The sequence below is a fragment of the Eublepharis macularius genome, chromosome 2, assembly GCF_028583425.1.
Source record: "Eublepharis macularius isolate TG4126 chromosome 2, MPM_Emac_v1.0, whole genome shotgun sequence".
NCBI lineage: Eukaryota > Metazoa > Chordata > Lepidosauria > Squamata > Eublepharidae > Eublepharis > Eublepharis macularius.
In genome coordinates, this window is record NC_072791.1 from 211,845,432 (window position 1) to 211,864,588 (window position 19,157).

Genomic DNA, 19,157 nt, shown 5'->3' on the forward strand with positions numbered 1-19,157 from the left:
TTCTGTTTCAGTATTTTTTCTACTCTGTATTGGATTCTTGCTAACGCTATGTCTTTTAAACTTGTATCTATTTACCCTATGGCATTGTTTATGGAAATGTCCTTGATACTGTACTGAAATGTACTTGATACTGATTGTACTAATCTCATACTGTGTCATCTGCCTTGAGTCTCAGTGAGAAAGACGGACTATAAAGGACATAAATAAATAAATAACTGGCACCCTAAATAGCATAAGGTTTCCCTATAATCTCTATCCTGCAGTTAAGAAAACAGCAACCCTTCCCTCCCCCCAAAAATCAATAATCTCTGACTTCCCTCCAGTCTAAATTGAAATGGGTTAATATTAGTGGTTGCTGAAGATGAGGGAAGTCTTCTGGAATTCATATTTCTCCAGCAATGCTTTAGGCATTTACCTCTTACACTGGTCTAACACTGGTTCTCAGAGGGGGGGAAAGGTGGAGGAAGTGACTCCTGAGAATGGTGTTTCTACTTCCCCTTACAAGGCAATTGCCTGGTACTTCCTGACTGGTGTAGTCATGACTCAGGGGACTCAGGGCCAAGCTACAGGTGAAGCGCAAATGGAGCGCAAGTGAACAGGGAGGAATACAGGTGAGTCTATTCACTCGCCATTCAAGTGTCATTCGTCACTTGTAGCTTGGCTCTCTGATGCACTCTCTGACACCAGAAGCCGGGCTAAGAAGACCTGACACCCTGGAAAACCACGAACAGACAGTAGGTAGACAACTTGGGGCAAAACGAAGCAATGCCGCTTCAGAACTATGTAATCACGGGTCACGGTTCAAATCCAGAAAGGGACGAAGGGAAACAAACAAAAGGAAACAGATCTGCTTTACGAGCCTGGTTAAAAACAGTTCGATGGCCGAGATGGTGGGAAGCACATGCTGCCTCCATTCCAGACACACCCATTTCCTACATCACAGAGCAGAAATTCTAGGTTTGCCACGGAAGAGCCGTTGGACAGAGAGCCGGCCCTGATGGTCCGAGTAGGTGTCCCCGTGAGATCCATAGCTTTGCAAACTCATGCTGCGCACGTTCCCTCTTCAGATGAGAATAGATGTATATGCATTTGAAGATGAATTTTACACCTTTTTAAAAAGGTGATGTGTGGAGCAGCCCTCAGGGAACACCCACCCACCCCACCCCTCTGTTTTTGGATGCTCTGTACGGCCTTTAAAAGTTAAACATTTGTCACATTCACGGGGGTGATTCGGGCCCGTCACAGACAAAGCCCCCTTGAAAATCTGAACCAAAGAAAACGGTTTGCATATTCTTTGTTGCCCAGCGCTGTGTTTGGCACGCTTACAAAATACGTCTTTTTTTAAAAAAAATTATTCTATGCCTTCCCCCCTATCTCATGCAGATGGCTGCAAAGTGTGGTGAGGGTACTGAAAGGAACGAGTGGAGGGCAAGATGGTGTGTCTGTATTCATATGTGCCTTGGCAACCAAATTTTCTGCAGCTTTTGTAGCAACATGTAGGCGTAGCTGCTCAGAAACTGAATGACTTGATGGGGGGGGAAATAACAAAAGGGAGAGAGATGTTCTTGGCTTTTTTCCTCACATACATGATCCCTGTATAAACCAAGTGCATGAAAATCAGTGTTGAGGTTGTATGTATCTCCTACCAGTGGACGTGGGGGGCTGCTTACAGAATAGCATTTTTTCTTCCCTGTGAACAATCACCGCCCTCCACTCTATCACAGATCTTACCTAGGAAAACTACCCTCAGCATTTAACCCCTGATGTACTCCCTCCACACAACTCAGGTTTACAAAAACCAGTATCCACCTCTTAGCTTCATGAACGTAAGAGCTGAGGATTATTTTAAAAATCATTTTGTTCTGTGTAGCTCTGACAGGTGTCCCAGACAAGCTAGGGTTTTACTTCGTGGCAACTCCCGTGGCTAAAATGCCTAAGCTTCAGTGAGACAGTCTCCATGCAGCAAATAGTTTCTAAGAACAAAGCCGTCGCAGTGAACTTCTACAATGGCACACCAAGCCTGTAATACTGTAAGGCACAACAGCATGGAACAGCCGCATATCAACGAACTACAAAACCCATTCCTTTTCATGTGTGCCGGCAGGTAAAAAACAAGACATGCCTTACCTTTTGTCTGATAACAAGTCAAACCCAAGGAGTGTGTCACATTAGAAGGGAAAGACAGGAGAATCTGCAAAATGAGTCCCCCCCACACAAAAAGAATAAAATTATTACACTGGATGCAACAAGGTCTTTTCTTCCACTTGTTGTGAGGGGAAAAAACACATTTAGTTTAAAAACGTGCACACCCCCTGCAAATGCATACCAAAATCGACAAAAAAAAACCCCAGACATATGACAATTCCATGCAGTACAACCACATGTACAGCCTATGCCTCACACAGACACCCCACATCTGAATTCAACCGTTGACTAATTCTGCACCTAATTTACAGCAGAAAGGGCTACCGCGGCTCGATGTGTTAAAAAAAAGGTGCTCCCATAAAGGATGAGGTTTTAAAACAAAGAGAGGGGAAAAACCATTACCAGCTCCTGCGCTGCAGCACCACAAAGACAGATCCTGAAATAACTGCGGCATAACCATTCTCCCAAAGCATTTGCATCCGTGCGCTGGTTGCCTATCTCCAGACAGACACAGTCTGCCAGCCACCAGCTTGTAGTTTCCGTATGTGTGTCGGGGAAGAGGAAAACTGCAAATTAGATAAAGTCCCCGCAGTGGTGAAAAGGAAAAGAGGCCGAGTGGGAGACCCAGAGGGAGCTCGCTGGCCACAGAATTTTCCAGAATGAAGGCAAGGCAGCCAGCTCCGCCATCACTCACTGACAACACGACTTGTCTCAGCCGAAGCAATCTGTCAAAAAGGTTCCTGGTAGTGAATGCCTGACAGGCATTTTAATGGCAACCAACCCAAAACTCATCCTCCAGAATCAGGCCTCAGATACCAGGAAAAGCATCGACCGGCTTGGTTTATTTGCTGCTACCAAAGGCACACACAGTTAACACCATATACTTAAATACAGCTTTATGAATTCAAATCCTAAAAAGATGTTTTATGTACATTATTAGGTGCTGTTGAAAAAAAAAAGACCGCTAAGGATTGTACAAAATATGGCAATACGGTATACATTTCTTCCACCCCTTCTCCTTCCCAAGTTGTCTTATACTCTCCTCTCTTATTCTCTCCCCCTAGATATTTTCTGTTTTTCTTCTGGAACTCACAAAAGGGTAGAATATATGCCGTAAGAACATTGTATTTTTTAGGTATTATGTTTGCCATAGGTAGAAGTTGCAGTTGGGTTTCTGTCATATATTAATTGCTCGCTGCAAATATATGAAGATCAACGACAAGACCGCTACTGTGGAAGGGAGACATAGGAAGAAGGATTGTATCCAAATGGATAAAAATCCCATACTTGAGCAGTTTCGAAATTGTCCTGTGGAGTCACCTGGGATTATGTCATATATATAAAGTTAAGACGGATCTTTTTTTTTCTTTTGTGGAAGGGAAGACAGAGAGCAATAGGTGATGTGCAAAGACGAAGTAAGTTCATTGCTATTCCTTTCTTTCTAGAATCGCAGCCCAGACTTAAGACATACTTTAAAGAAAAGCACATTGAAAATCCTCCCAAGGAAGTGTGCATAAGATTTCAGCTCCAAACTGCCAAAATGTATCAATTTGAAAAATACTATTTTCTAATCATTGCCTGCTGGGCATCTCAGGACTTGCAACACTTGAGATATCTGAGGGATGTAGCTCTTGCTTTAAAACTATAAACATACAACCTTGGAAAAATTCACTGGAAAAACAGGGTGTAAATTATTTAATAAGGAAATCCTTGGGAGAACATTCTTGAAGCTGGAGAGCGAGGAGGCCAAGCGTTCCTCCCTGGGGAGATTGTTCCATTGTTGTGGGACCACCACTGAAAAGGCCCTCTCTCGTGTGCCAACCAACTGAGCTTCTTTGGTTGATGGGACAGTCAGCAGGGCCTCTCCCTGTAATCTTAACTCCTGGGCAGGAACGTATGGAAGAAGATGATTCTTCAGATACCCTGGTCCCAAAGCATGTAGGAACTTAAAGAATAGGACCAGCACCTTGAATTGGCCTCAGGAGCAAATCGATATCCCATGTAGTTGCTGTAATATCGGGGTCACATGTTTTCAGTAGCTGGCCCTGACCAGCAGTCTACTGGCCACATGCTGCGCTAGCTATAGCTTCCGAACTCTCTTCAAGGACAGCCCCAAGTAGAGTTTTCTACCCACAGCACTTTAACTATCACCTTTCCCATTTCATTGCCATCAGTTCACCAAGAACCATGGAGACTAGGGGTGCACACCTGGGAAAAATTCCTGTTTCCCACTTTGGGTTTCCCACTTCGGGTAACTGATCCAGAATAACCTGAACCCTGAAGTGGCAAGCTGTTTCAGGATTTGGGTCTTTAAATCGCTTTGGTATGCTCCGTAAACATTTGGAGAATACTGAAGTGAGGGGGAAGCTTTCTCCCAGCCCCCTACCCCCACCCCACTTAGACACCCCTACTCACTCCCCACCTCACTTACTTCACTCAGGATGGGATGGACACCCAACTGGGAGGCAGGAGGGCTCACTGCTGCCGCCTCTGCAGGCACAGTGGCCAGCTAGGAGGCAAGAGGGCGTGCTGCTACCGCCTCCACTGGCGCAGCCGGAGCCAGCACCTCCACTGCCTGCGTCACTGCCTCCGTGTGGCCAGCTGGGCGGCAGAAGGCTGAAGCCTGCACTTCCACCTCTGCAGCAGCCAGCTGAATGGCGCAGTCCACTCCAGAAGACCGCCACCAGGCCCAGAAGGCTGCAACTGGCGCCTCCGCCACAGCTGGCGCCTCCACCACAGCCAGCGCCTCTGCCGCTGTTGCGGCCAGCTGGACAGCAGGGAAGGCCACAGTTGGTGCCTCTGCTGCCCATGCCACAACCGCCGCAGCTGCTGGGAAGGCCCAGGTAAGTGGGATGGTGGGAGCAGGGGTGTGCACTGGGGAAAAAGGTGGAAGAGAAGGGAGCCCTTTTAAAAGGCCCCGAAGCTTCCCAAAAGTGACCCAAATCGCTTTGGGAAGCTTTGATTTGGGAACCCCAAATCTTTATGGATCGGGGCCTTACTTACCTGGCAGGGGAGACACCATGATCACGAGGCTGTGAAATCCTGAGCTACTCCTGACAACTTGGTCTTGGCATAGATGTTGAAGTTGCCCAGCAACATCAGTCTAGGGGTTTCCACGGACACACATCAGAGCAGCTCAGTGAGCTCAGGAAGAGAGACCGTGGGCAGTTGGGTGGAGGGTACACCAGAATAATCCCTACTCCATCCCTGTCACCCTCTTTCAGGAACTCACATTCAAACCTGGCAGACTGTTAGATGATGGACTTCGATGGATGAATGGAATCATGATAGACCACCATGACCTCACCTCCCTGAGGAAGGACTGTGAAAAATTAAGTGACCCTTGTAAAAAATAACTTTAGAATTGATGTCACCTGCCCAGTAATGCTGTCTTATATACTACTAGCAAAGTGGCCCTGATCTGAGAATACTTAAATCTGGAGAGTGGAGCCATGAACAGACAAGACAGATCTTCCTACACACCTGAAAAATACTTCAGGTTTGCAGAAAAGTCTGGAATGAAAAAAAAAAACATTAGGAGTAAAACACACCCCAAAATGATTAAAGGCACTCTGAGGTCATCTTTAAACAGGTGACCTCAGTGGCTGTTGCTAGGCAACCAAGTAACAGTTAAGCCAGCTTTCCAGGCTTGGTTTCTGTCAATAAAAGGCAGGGCCCTTTCCAGGGCTGTTTTGGCCTTTGATGGTGGACTCATTGGGGCCAGGCCCAGAAGCAACCACCACATGACTTGCATGAATCACCCAGGCCTGGTCTGTTTGCAATTGTTCAACAGCAACCCCCCTCAAGCCAATATAGGCTTAGTATAGGTTAGAGTTTCAGAGTATGTTGTGAGAGACCCAGGTTCGACTCACCAGTCTGCTGTGGAAGCTCACTGGGTGGCTTTAATCTAGTCAGACACTCTTAGCCTAACCTACCTCTCAGGGTTGTTGTGAGGATAATATGGAGGTAATATGCACAATGTAAGCTGCTTTGGGTCCCTACTGTGGATAAAGGCAGTATATAAATGATGTAAATTAGTAAATATAGATGAGGATGGGGGACATATAAAAGGTAAGTTGTTTAAGGGGTTTGAAGGAGAGAAGGACACAGGGAAAGTGAGCATATGGGAGTTGCCAGGAGGATGGAAAGAGGAAATAGTATTGGGAAAGGGATAGAGGAAAAAGTCCTTGCAGACTTCCCACCAGTTTGATGTGGTAATCAAGAACAGCTGGACTCTAATCTGGAGAATGGGGTTTGATTCCCCACTCCTCCACTTGAAGCCAGCTGGGTGACTTTGGGTCAGTCACAGCTTGTCAGAGCTCTCTCAGCCGCACCCACCTCACAGGGTGATTGTTGTGGGGATAATAATAACATACTTTGTAAACCACTGAGTGGACATTAAGTTGTCCTGAGGGGCGGTATATAAATCGAATGTTGTTGTTGTTGTTAAATCTGGGCCCAGCTCAGCTCGCACCATGCAACTAGGCCTTAGGGAAGAGGCTGCCCAGGGTGGAAGGAAAAAAGTTGAAAACAGGGGGACAGACAAAGGTGAGTGGGAAGGAGAGAAGGAAACAGAAAAAGGAAAGAGGCTATGGGGGGCAGGGAAGGAAAAGAGGACACGGTGCTAGAGAAGAGCATGAGAGGCCCCCTCAAGTTCTTGCAGGTCCTCCACTTATACCTTCAGATTTCTCAACAGATGGGAGACCCATCAGCTGTACCTTCTCTCCCTTGTTTTCCACTCTCAGCATTACACCACGCTGACTCTCATGCTGAATCAAGAGAGGCATCAGTTCAAAGAGCTGGCAAGTGATAACATCAACCAACGGAGAACTGGCAAGGTCTCCGTGTTCTGCTCTGTCCAGAATCTCAATTAAATGCCCAACTTCTTCTAAGTGCTGAAGACTATGGTTCCAATAAGAGCTTTTCTGCACTTTCTTTCACTGTCAGGATTTCACTATGATTTTGAGTAACGTATCTGGGACATGGATCCTCAAGGAGGACATGATTTGAGTCCAGTTCCACCATAAAGACCCACAGGATTTCCAGGGTATAAGCTTTCAAGAGACAAGCTATCTTTTGAAAGCTTATATCTGGGAAAGCTTGTTGGTCTTTAAGGTGCTACTGGACATGAGACTTGCTTTTTAACTGCAGGCTAACATGGTTACCCAGCTGAAACTCTCTTCAAGGAGCACACTTTTACCATGGTCAGATTCCCGCCCCCCCCCCCCCCCATATCAGCTCTTGAAAATGAACCCTGCCTAATCCAGGTTAGGATTCTACGTCAAATTTATAAATTTAAATTATTCCTCCTTCCATTTTTGGGTTCTGCCCATACTTGAATTAAACAGCAGACAGATGTCGACTAATATATCCCCCTGTACAAGTTATTAAAGAATTGAGTGAAGAGCAGATTTTCCACATAGTGGGAAATTTCCCCTATCCACAATTCCATGGGGGGGGGCATTCCTGGTGGGACCATCTTTCAGGTAACTCAGAGCAGAACCACAAGTGACAAAAGGCACAGATTGGACACTTGTCAGCTTCACTCAAGTTTTGATGGGAAATGTAGGCAGCTTGGCGGAATGTTGGACAAGTGACAGTTGAAAAGTCCATTGGACAGAAGTCAGAGAGCGAAGCTGCGAGACCAGGATGCCTACACTTCCCAACAAAACTTGAGGGAAGCTGACAAGTGTCCAATCTGTGCCTTTTGTCACAAATAGTTCCACTCTGAGAGTGACCCAAGATCACCCAGTGAGCTTCCAAAGCAGAGTTGGGGGGGCGGGTGTTGAAGGCTGGTTCTGATCTAACAAATATACGACACTGCCTCGACACCTGCTGGGTGTTCTGGTATTCACACTCACTAATGCCACTTACCAGTACTTGAATAACTGTTGTTACCGCACAATAAAGACACAGAATGGATAATAATAATAATTATTATTATTATTTATTATATTTATATCCCACCCTCCCCACAAGCAGGCTCAGGGCGGGTTACAACAGAAGATAAAATATGCAAGATAAAATCACAATAAATTAACACAGCTTTTTAATAAAACACCTGCTCACTGTATAAAAACCATATAGCATCTGACGGAGGTGGAGGTGCGGCTTAACCATGCGTGGTCGCTCATATATGAGGGTTAGATGGTCAATACCCCCTACAGACATAGAGCAGACTGGGAGAGAGGCTCATTTGGTGGAAGCCCTGATGACCTCAACCATTTAAGTTACTCTCTTCATGTGCTAAACTGGCCCAATGGAAAGAGAGCTAGGGTCAACTCAGACAAAACTCTGGAAGTAGCAGTAGGGCCCATTCCAGGGGGCTCTCCCTACTCATACAAGAAAATCAATGGCTGGTCTCTGACTAGGCCCCAGCTCTCAGCTTAAACTACCCCACAGGGTTCTTGTGAGGATAAAACAGATCAGGGATCTGCATGCCCACAGACTGTAGATTTGCAATAAATAGTTAAATAGACATATCTTTCTTTATTGATGGCTATGCTTTCCAGTACTGCACAATGCTTAAACAGCCTTAAATGTTTGCTGGATTGAGGCCAAAATTAAAAGAAGAAATCTGGAATATGTTCTTTTTCATACCTTGTGACAACACCATACTGAAACAGAAACAGTCTAATGAAATAAAAGAACGAGCTCTTAACTCACAGGTCCAAACATTAAACTGTGCCTTTCCTAATTAAAGCTGGCCTTTGTTGATTCAACCAATGGAAATCACAGCTTGTTCATGTATTAGAGAATAACAACAACAACAACATTCAATTTATATACAGGCCTTCAGGACAACTTAATGCCCACTCAGAGCGGTTTACAAAGTATGTCATTATTGGTTGTTGTGGATTTTCCAGGCTGTATAGCCGTGGTCTTGGCATTGTAGTTCCTGACGTTTCGCCGGCAGCTGTGACGGCTATACAACCCCGAAAATCCACAACAACCATCGTTCTCTGGCCGTGAAAGCCTTCGACAATATGTCATTATTATCCCCACAACAAAACACCCTGTGAGATAGGTGGGGCTGAGAGAGCTCCAGAGAACTGTGACAAAGTCACACAGCTGGCTTCAAGTGGAGGAGTGGGGAATCAAACCCGGCTCTCCAGATTAGAGTCCCGCACTCTTAACCACTACACCAAACTGGCTCTCATACATCATATATATCATATATAAATGCTGCTCAAAAAAGGAGAATAAACTTAAATATATCCAGGGCTTTTTTTCTGGGAAAAGAGGTGGTGGAACTCAGGACTGCACAATGATGTCACTTTGGGTCAGCTGGAACAAGGGGGGAGTTTTTTAAAGTTTAAATGACCCTCAGCAAAAATGGTCATATGGCCGGTGGCCCTGTCCCCTGATCTCCAGACAGAGGGAAGTTTAGATTGCCCTCCGCGCCAAGTGGCACAGAGGGCAATCTAAACTACCCTCTGTCTGGAGATCAGGGGGCGAGACCACTGGCCATGTGACCATTTTCAAGAGGTGCTGGAACTCCGTTCCACTGCGTTCCAGCTGAAAAAAAGCCCTGAATATATCTATACATCAGTGTGCACAGACACACAGAAGGATACATTGAAACTGAAACTATCTAATTAGCTAACAAGGTAACACTTGACATTCTAAGGAAAATTATACCTGTATAAGGCCACTGAAGTCTACGGTCTTATATTGGTGTAACTAGGATTGCCAGCTCCAGATTGGGAAATTCCTGGAGATATGGGGGATGGAGCCCGAGGATAGGAGGGACCTTTGAAGGACAAATGCCCTAGAACTCGGGTTGCTGGTCCCCCGGTGGGGGCAGGAGATCCTCCACTCCCAGCCACCACCTCCTCCTCTTGCCACCATTCACCTGGATGGCAGGGGGGAAAGCATGGGAACAGATCTTCTGGGGTACACTCCCAGTGTGGCATAACAATGTCACTCCCAGGAGTGACATCATCGTGCAGGCCTTGGGAGTGCTCCTGGGCTTTGCATCGGGCCCATTCTTAAAGAATCTTAAAAAATCATCCTGTTTAGGGCCCAAATCAGGCCAATGCCAAGCGTGGGAGTGCTCCCAGGGCCTATGCAATGAGATCACTCCCAGAAGTGATGTCATTGCGGCATGCCAGGAACATTTACACACTTTGCATGCACGTGAGGACAACATAGAGGTAAGTGACGGGTCTCCCCCCACCACTGGGAGGGTAAGGGCACCTGGAAACCCTACCTAGAGTCCAATCTTCAAAGTAGCCATTTTTTCCAGGGGAATCAGGGGAACCAATCTCTTTTGTGTGTCATTTATTTTGCCTGGAAGCTGGCAACCCTATTATAACTAAGATTGTACAGATAGTTGAAATTTGCCTGTAGGAAGTAAGTCAGCAAATCTAAACCCAGGTGCTCTTTCATTTTACCCCTTCCTCTAAATTTTGGAACTCTTTGCTGCACCTCCAGAAGTTGCAACTAGTCCAGAATGCAGCAGCGTGCATTCTGACTGGAACTCTGTTCTGGTCACATATAACACTCGTTTTGAGCCAGCTGCACTGGCTCCCACTGGAATTCCAGATTAGGTTCAAGGTCTTGGTACTGACCTTTAAAGCCCTTAGCGGACTAACACCAACATACCTGCAGGATCGCCTCTTGCCATATGTTCCTTTGAGAGCCCTTCGTTCGGCAGATCAACATCTACTGGTGGTCCTTGACCCCAGGGAGGTATGTCTCACCTCAACCAGGGTCAGGGCCTTTTTGGTCCTGGCACCAACCTGGTGGAACTCTCTGTCTGTAGAGACTTGGACCTGTCAGCATTTCCTATCTTTCCACTGGGCCTGCAAGACGGAGTTGTTCCACCAGGCATACGGAGGTTGAGGCGAGCGAACTCCCCCCTTCGATCAGCCCCCCAATGGGGGGGATATGATCCCCCCAGTTTGCTGAACATGATGCAGCTTGCCACCCACCCCCATGGGGGTTTTTTGTATATAGATTGTGCAACAAGAATGCCAAAATGTTTACTGAAGTGTTTTAATTATTATGCTGCCTGTTTTATATTTTTTTTTCCTTCTGTGATCCACTCTGAGCCTGGTTCCCAAGAAGAGCAGAACACAAATGCAATTAATTGATTAATTGATGGATTGATTTTTTTTTTGCAGCGCTTTGCCCTGACATTGTCTGGCTTTCACTTACCCCCTAATCATACAAGAGGCTGTTCCAAAGTTTCTGTTTGCTCTTGAAATCCTCCAAGAGACTAGGTGATTACTTGACTTCTATCCAGTCGAAATATTCAATCCGTGATGACCTACTGAGTAATAAAAACCAAGTACGAGAATTGAAGGAACGGATGTTCAACAAGAATGGACTTTTGGACCAGGATGCAGTTGCATGTTGTTTTACGGCACCCTTATTTAAGTCCTTCAAAAGTGATCATTGTAGGTCCTCTTATCTGGAGAAATCAGTCACCTTGGGATTAAGAACTGCTTTCACCTCCTTAAGATTCCAATCTATAACCTCAATGACCTGTACTGGTATCCCTGCCCCCTTTATATTTTGCCTCTGTAACATGGGGGAAGTGGATGATGTGGTACATTACATTCGTGCCCATGGCACGAAGCCCCCGACAAAGGTTCATTATCCCTATCATTCCATGGTGTCACAGTATCTCCGAACTGGACCTGGTTATATTTTTACTTTCGGACACTGATCCCTATGTTTCCAACAGAGTGGCTTTATTTGTGTTAGCGCCAAGGAAGATTAGACTGAGCTTGGGACTCACTGTAAGCCATTGATTTTATTGTCCATGTTTACTCAATTGTTATATATTGTCGTTCTTTTTGTTTTACTGTTTTCTTGTTTGAATTGTTATGGCTAAGACAATAAACACAACTGAAACTGGACTACAAGAGGCTGTTGCCAATCCCCCCCCATTTCCTCCCTCCAGGCTTGCATCAGCTACCATTCCAGAGAGTCCCCAGCCCTCTCCGAGTAGTTTTGGGGGAAGTGCTAGAAGCTGGAAGAGGGTGGGTAGGAAAGCCCCAGCGTGCGAATGGAACCCCAAATGCAGGCCAAGAAATACAGGACTGAAAAATAATGATATAGTTTCCAAAAACTGCAACGTCATCCTAAGTGATGAGGAAACTGCCTTGTAATTAAAATGGGCTTTTCAAAACTCCTCGCTGGAAGCAAGTTTTAATGCCTCTGAACATGGACACAGAACTCATTTTTAGACTTGCCTCAAATTCGGATCTCTCGAAAAGAACGAACAATCTTGGACTTTTCTTCAGAGAAGAAGATTGCATTAAATACCCAGTTTTTTGAAATTAAATAAACGGAAAGATGCTATTTCCAGATAAAAATATTTATCTGTAGTTAGCTGCAAAGTTTCAAAAAAATTTTAAAAATGGGTATTCCAGAAATACAAGGTGGAAACTAAACCAAAGATTTAAAGGGCACTTCGGTCCTGCCTATAAAGCAGCAAGGAGAGGATAATATACTTCTGTCTTTGGGAACATAACTGATCACTCCATTCTTTTTGTAATGTCAGACAGACAGCAATATCAATAGCATTGAAAATGAAATCCTGCCCTCATGTCATAGCTGACTTATGGCAGCCCCTAGTGGGGTTTTCCTGGCAAGAGACTAACAGAGGTGGTTTGCCATTGCCTGCCTCTGCAACCCTGGTCTTCCTTGGTGGTCTCCCATCCAATTATTAACCAAGGCCAACCCTGCTTAGCTTCTGAGATCTGATGAGATCAGGCTCTCCCAATAGTATTGGTATGCACTCTTTTGGTAGGTCACCGTACATGGCTTGGGGTATAGGGTTGCCAGATCTAGGTGGAGAAATTCTTAGATAATTGGAAGCGGATTCTGGGGAGGGTGGGATTTGGGGATGGGAGGGACTTCAGTAGGATATACTGCCATAAAGTCCACCCTTTGAAGGTGCCATTTCCTCCAGGGAAAATTATCTCCGTCATCTGGAGTTCAGCTACAATTCCTGGACATCTCGAGGCGCCACCTGGAGGTTAATAAGTGTGGTTGGTTGGTTAATGGTTGTGCGACCCTTCCCAAAAGGATATTGAGGAAATTAAGGAGGGGACATTTTTCCACGTCCAAAGATGCAACTGACTCTTCTACAATCCAACTTTCCTGCAAGATCCTTGGCACCTGCTTTCTCTGGGAGACAGGGAACCCACAACATGTGTGTATTCCTGCATTGCATGGGGGTGGGGGAGAGACTCGGCTGCGAGAAAGGCAAAAGCAGAAGCTGTCGCTATTCACCATCTCTATGGTTACTAGGACAGAAAAAGATCACACATTTAAAAAGAGAAGCCGTGATGGGGGAGGGACAGAAAGGAATGATTTCAGAGAGTGGAATCAGCCTTGGCAAGTTAAGGGGAAAACAAACCCAACAAAACAAAACGTTGCCACTTAAGAAATTATTGTGGAAAATTTCAGCGGCATCAAAGGCCTGCTTTGCCTCTCACGTTTCCGTATACAGAAGCAAGTTTACCCACCTCATTTTGCCAGAGAGGCTGTTCCAGCCCTACTCAACGGGACTGCCCATTTCCATGGGATGTGACTGAACCTTCCGGACTGTGTCCTTTCAGCACATTTCATCATTTTGCTAGAACTGGTGCACTCCCTCCCACTCTCTCGGTGGCTAGTGACACAGTAAATGACCAACCACCTTTTGCTCTCTTTTTTCTCACTCTTGACTGCTGAGATGGATTCCGTACACGTTGGATAATGCACTTCCAATCCTATTTATAGATCATTTGGAACGTATTTTTTCGTGTGCGGAACAAAAAACCCACCTCAAACGATAAAGTGCATTGAAAGTGCATTATCCAACGTGTGCGGAATCATCCATGGTCTATCTGTTTCCCCAGTGCTGCTTCTGCAATGTGGGATAGGAAGGGCTCCCTCGGCCCAAAAATCTGAAGAACCGGGTTTGGTTCCCATTTCCTCCATTTGAAGCCAGCTGGGTGACCTTGGGTCAGTCACAGCTCGTTCAGAGCTCTTTCAGCCCACCCACCTCACAGGGTGATTATTGTGGGGATAATAATAACAACACACTTTGTACTCCTGAGCGAGTGTTAAGTTGTCCTGAAGGGCGGTATATAAATCAAATGTGATATAAATAGGATGTTATAAAAAATACCGGGTAATGACTGCTTTATTATGTTCTTTTAAAATCACCTTAATGCTAGCAGCAAATCCAGGACTCGGTGGCAGAAAGAAGAACTAGAAGAACGGAGAGGAATCAATTACACACGCAAGGTCTACGGATCGGTGCACGAGAGCATCTCTTGGTCAACACATGCTGTGACAAACTAGACTAGACATACACCTACCCAAGGGAAGTGACTGAAAACATTTGTATTAAAAAAGCAAGCTCGTGGTTAACAAGATTAATGCTCTGAAAGGCCCAGGGAAGCTGAATTTTCATCTGAGCCCACAAACCCTTTTTTCGTACTGCACCTGAGCCACTGCAATTATTTCTCAGCTGAGGAAAAATTATGGCTGGGCCCCCCATATTTATCTTTGACATCAGAATCTAATACAATATCTCAAGATTTTCTCTTTGAAAAGCTAAAAAGGAAAGAAATCTATTTTAAAAAAAATAGTAGCAGTCTGCAAATGGTTTCTTTTCATTATTAGTGAGGGTTTGGACTTCAAGTTAATGCAACTCCAAAGTAATACTCTGGCATTATTTTAGGAGCTTCACCTGAGCTAGCAAGAGGCCCCGTCTGCTGGGACAATGATCCATCACCCCACTTCCCAGCCAGGCTTGTAACCCAGTTAATGGTCTGTTGGGTGTGGAACAGAGCCGGAGGAAAGGAGTTCAACAAGGAAGCAACTAATCTAAATTAATAAAGATGTAAATGAGGTTACTTATGCCTAGCTAGTTTTGGCAATGCGTGAATTTGTCCATTGGGAACAAAGCAGAGAGGCACGTTCACTTCACAGTAGCAAAATAGCAGAGTCCAGTAGCACCTATAAGACTAACCAACTTTATTGTAACATAAGCTTTCGAGAGGCACAGCTCTCTTCATCAGATGCATCTGACAAAGAGAGCTGTGGTCCTCGAAAGCTTATGCTACAATAAAGTTGGTTAGTCTTAAAGGTGCTACTGGACTCTGCTCTTTCACTACTGCAGACTAACACGGCTAACTCCTCTGAATCTACTTCACTGTAACTCTGCTCCTTATGTTGTTTTCTGGTAAATTAGTATATCTGCATCTTATTCTTCTACAAGTGGAAACCTGAATGCAAATTGTGGAAGTACATACATGAAAATGGCTTTGATCTTAGCTATGCAAATCCCACTGGTTTCAATGGAACTTTATTCCAAGGGTTCATGTCCAATACCACCTTAGAGACCAACAAGATTTTCAATGTATATGTTAAGGGAGCACTACTCTTGAAAGCTTATACCCTGGAAGTCTTGTTGCTCTTTAAGATGCTACTGGGTTTTACTCTTGCTCTTCTACAGCAGACCAATACAGCTACTCACCAGAAGCATATCCCAAGGAAATGTGTTTTAGGACTGCAACCATACATATCAGATGCTTGAATTGCACGGACATTTATGTTCAAACCCAAACAAATCATGAAACGGAAGACCTACTTAATAGAGAAATGCTCAGCTCTAAAGCCGATCCTAGACACCTGCACACAGCTACCAAACACCTGTGCCAGCAAGGCCTGCCAAAACCCTGGTCGAGGTGGGATGTCCACGGTCCTGAGTTCCTGTTGCCTGCTACAGCTCCAAGTGGTGGTGGAGGGAACATTTTTAAAAATCACCAGTGTTGTGAGTGTGATGGCATCACTTCTGGGGGAAACCCAGAAATGATGGTGGCAGCTCTAGGAATTGCCAGAAAATCTGTTGTTTTACCATAGAGTTTCTGACAATTCTTAGAGCCGCCGCCATCACTTCTCAGTTTTCTCTGGAAGTGACGCCATCAAGCTTGTAACATCCCCCACACCATATCCCCATCCCAACCCTCTCACTGGCATATCTGTCTGCTGAGTTTTCACAATCGTGCACTGGTACAGAGGTCTGTATGCCCCACCCTAAGCCTTCAGGGCGCCCTCAGCTGTGTTTCCTGTTAGGGCATTAATGTGCCGCTTGAGTGTAACCAAGCCTTATAAGCTACACAGCAGTGGCAGCTCGTTTTCTCCTTTCCTTGCTAACGCACAAGCCTGCAGCACGGAAAGGTTTCATTAAAACACACCTTTTGTTTCCTTAAAGAGCAAGTTGTCAAGATTAGGCTATATATGCATAGGGAGGGAACGCTTGGAATCCCGAGCGACATTTGTCCCCTGAAGGGTCCCATCTAGCCCACCAGCTACAGATCTAGAGACTGAGGGCAGGGAGAGAAGCTCTGGTAAAAAAGACTTGCTATCAAGGCCATTTTGGATAATGGGAATCATCTCGGTCCGCCTCCCAACTCCTTCCTTCCAAGCCAGAAAAATTGGCTGCCAATCACAAGGCTAGAGGAGTGCAGAGAAAGCATGCAAGGAGGCACGGGCTTTCTGCACAGCTCTATCTTCAATCTGCCTAGGGGGAAGAGGATGGGACTTCCATCCCCTGCGGACATCCTGGTTTCTCCCCACAATATGCAAACCAGAAAGAAGTGAGCAAATTAGGGAATGCCCAGATTCAATTAGGCAGGAATAATTAGTTTATTCAGCTTAACAGTCCATAGGCCACTATAACCAAGTTTAAGAATTAAAAATCACAGTTAAAGAAAAGGTTGCCACACCCACAACGCAGCTTTTGCAAAGGCTAGTTTTAATTTCAGGAGTCAGGAATGTTCGAATGCTTCAGTAGCCATTTTTTTAAGGAATCTCTCTCTGGCTAGTTCATGCCTTGGACAGTGAAAGAAGGTATGGGACAGCGAGTCAACTTCAGACAAAGGGCAGTCACGGAAGCGCTGGTCCGAGGGTATCTTGAGGAAGTGGCCCTTCATCCGGGCTGTGGGCAACGCGTTGCACCGTGCAATCACGTATGACCACCTCAGTTTTGGAACTACCAGCATACTAAGGTAAGGAGGGACAACGTAAAACAATAAATGCGAGAATCAAATACAATGAACAAGCTGTGTTCATTGTACAAATACTTCTGTGCAAGATGTGTTGCCATTGACTGACTGCTGTTGACTGCTTGACTGTTTATTATTGCGATGGAGTTATTACAACCAACACTTATTCATTGTATTTGATTCTCGCATTTATTGCTTTACGTTGTTCCCTACTCTTGTGGTTTCACCTTCTTTGATACTGTTCTGAGTGGGTCCCTCTTTTGTTGTGTGCCTACTAAGGTAATGAGGCAGGTCCATCTGGGTAGAATATTTAATTCCCACGTCGAGTAGGGAGCATTTTCGTGCAGCATCCTTTTGAAGGGAATCACAGTCCTGCTTAAGCAGCTTCTCTATAAGTAGTTCTCAAGAGCCACTTTTGCTTGATGCAGAATTAGGAGAGCAGAATTTTAATTTGTGCAGCGGAATAAGTTTCCCAGACTTACAGTGTGATCCTAAACAGAGTTACTCCAAAGTTACTCCAATGGGCTTAGATTGGAGTAACTGCTTAGGATCCCTTTGTTAGTCAACCCAGAGCCTCTCTGGTTCCCCTTCTATCCTACAGGGACCTCGGGAACTATATCACTCCTTAACTGAACACATAGTTGTATATCCTTTTCTCACGTGAACAGAACAAATCAGCCTAGCTGCCTACATTTCACATCAAAGGATCCGGTGAAATAGCCCGTGTGCATGTCAGTTCCGTTTGTACTACATTTTACAGGGAAAACGTAATTATGTTTTATTAATTCCCTTGCCATCTTTTCCTCACGAAAACTCAAGCTGCCACTTGCAAGATATGAGATTTGTAAGTAAAGTATTTGTAAATAAAGTACTGAACAAAGAGGCAACTTTGTTTATTGAAAACCATTCCAGCTGAGCATGAGTAACAAGCTCCCAACTGGAATATCCTAAATGTCACTTGCCGTTCTGCGGTACTCGTTTAAATTTCCCTTGATGATACACCACTTTCTGCAAAAGCCTTAATGTTATTCTCTGAGCGATCTCTAATGCAGAATTCTCTGCATCCCAAAAGACAGCAGCTCCTGGAGTTCTTTAAAGGAATGTATGCAACAGCTGTCTGTCTATGAACCTCTGTGTCTAAACTACACATTACACACAGAGAAGAACTGGGGTGGTATTGCTTAACTTTTTCCCTCCCACTATTATTGCATCCGCAACTCCTCTCAAATTGTACATCTGCACAAATAAACCGCTGGTTGGCATTTGACGCTGAGATGGCAGCTTGGCATCGGGAACAGCGATGGAAAAATAGCGGAAAGCAACTCCCAGATCGCTATCCCGTGCAAAGAAACTTCTGGCTAGATCTGCTTTTGTTTACTCACACTGGCTGTCAAGGCTTCATCACATGTATTTATGTGCAGTGACCCCCCTGGGTGCCGTGATGAAGAGAATAGAGGACGGATTTCTGACAGGCTTCCGACTTTAGTTTGAATCCTGCCAGTCAGGATCACCCTCAAAGTGACACTTTTACAGTATGACAGGACAGGGCAGCTTTGGGCAACACGAACACTATCATAACCATTCATGGAGCATGTGCCATCTTGAATGCAATGAGCATATGGGGATGTGTTTCACTCAACCCATTACAATTTTCTCTCTAACTGTTACGTAGAGTTCTGACAGCAGATTTACACCTTCAGTTTGGTGTAGTGGTTGAGAGCGGCAGGATTCTAATTTGGAGAGCCGGGTTTGATTCCCCACTCCTACGCTTGAAGTCAGCTGGGTGACCTTGGGTCAGTCACAGCTCTCTCAGAGCTCTCTCAACCCAACCCACCTCACAGGATGATTGTTGTGGAGATAATAATAACATACTTTGAAACTGCAGGAGCCCTGTGCGCCGAGTGGTAAGCTGCAGTACTGCAGCCCAAGCTCTGCTCACGGATTCAAGTAGCCAGCTCATGGTTGACTCAGCCTTCCATCCTTCCGAGGTCG

At 45.3% G+C, this 19,157-nt stretch overlaps 1 protein-coding gene across 1 annotated transcript in view; it reads right to left on the minus strand.

Moving 5' to 3' along the window:
• Window positions 1–19,157, minus strand: part of MAP2 (microtubule associated protein 2) — a 284,313-nt gene that overhangs the window by 217,218 nt on the left and 47,938 nt on the right. The window contains exon 2 of the mRNA XM_054970128.1: window positions 2,128–2,191. The gene's annotated coding sequence lies outside the window, so the exon portion shown is untranslated. The remainder of the gene's footprint in view (window positions 1–2,127; window positions 2,192–19,157) is intronic.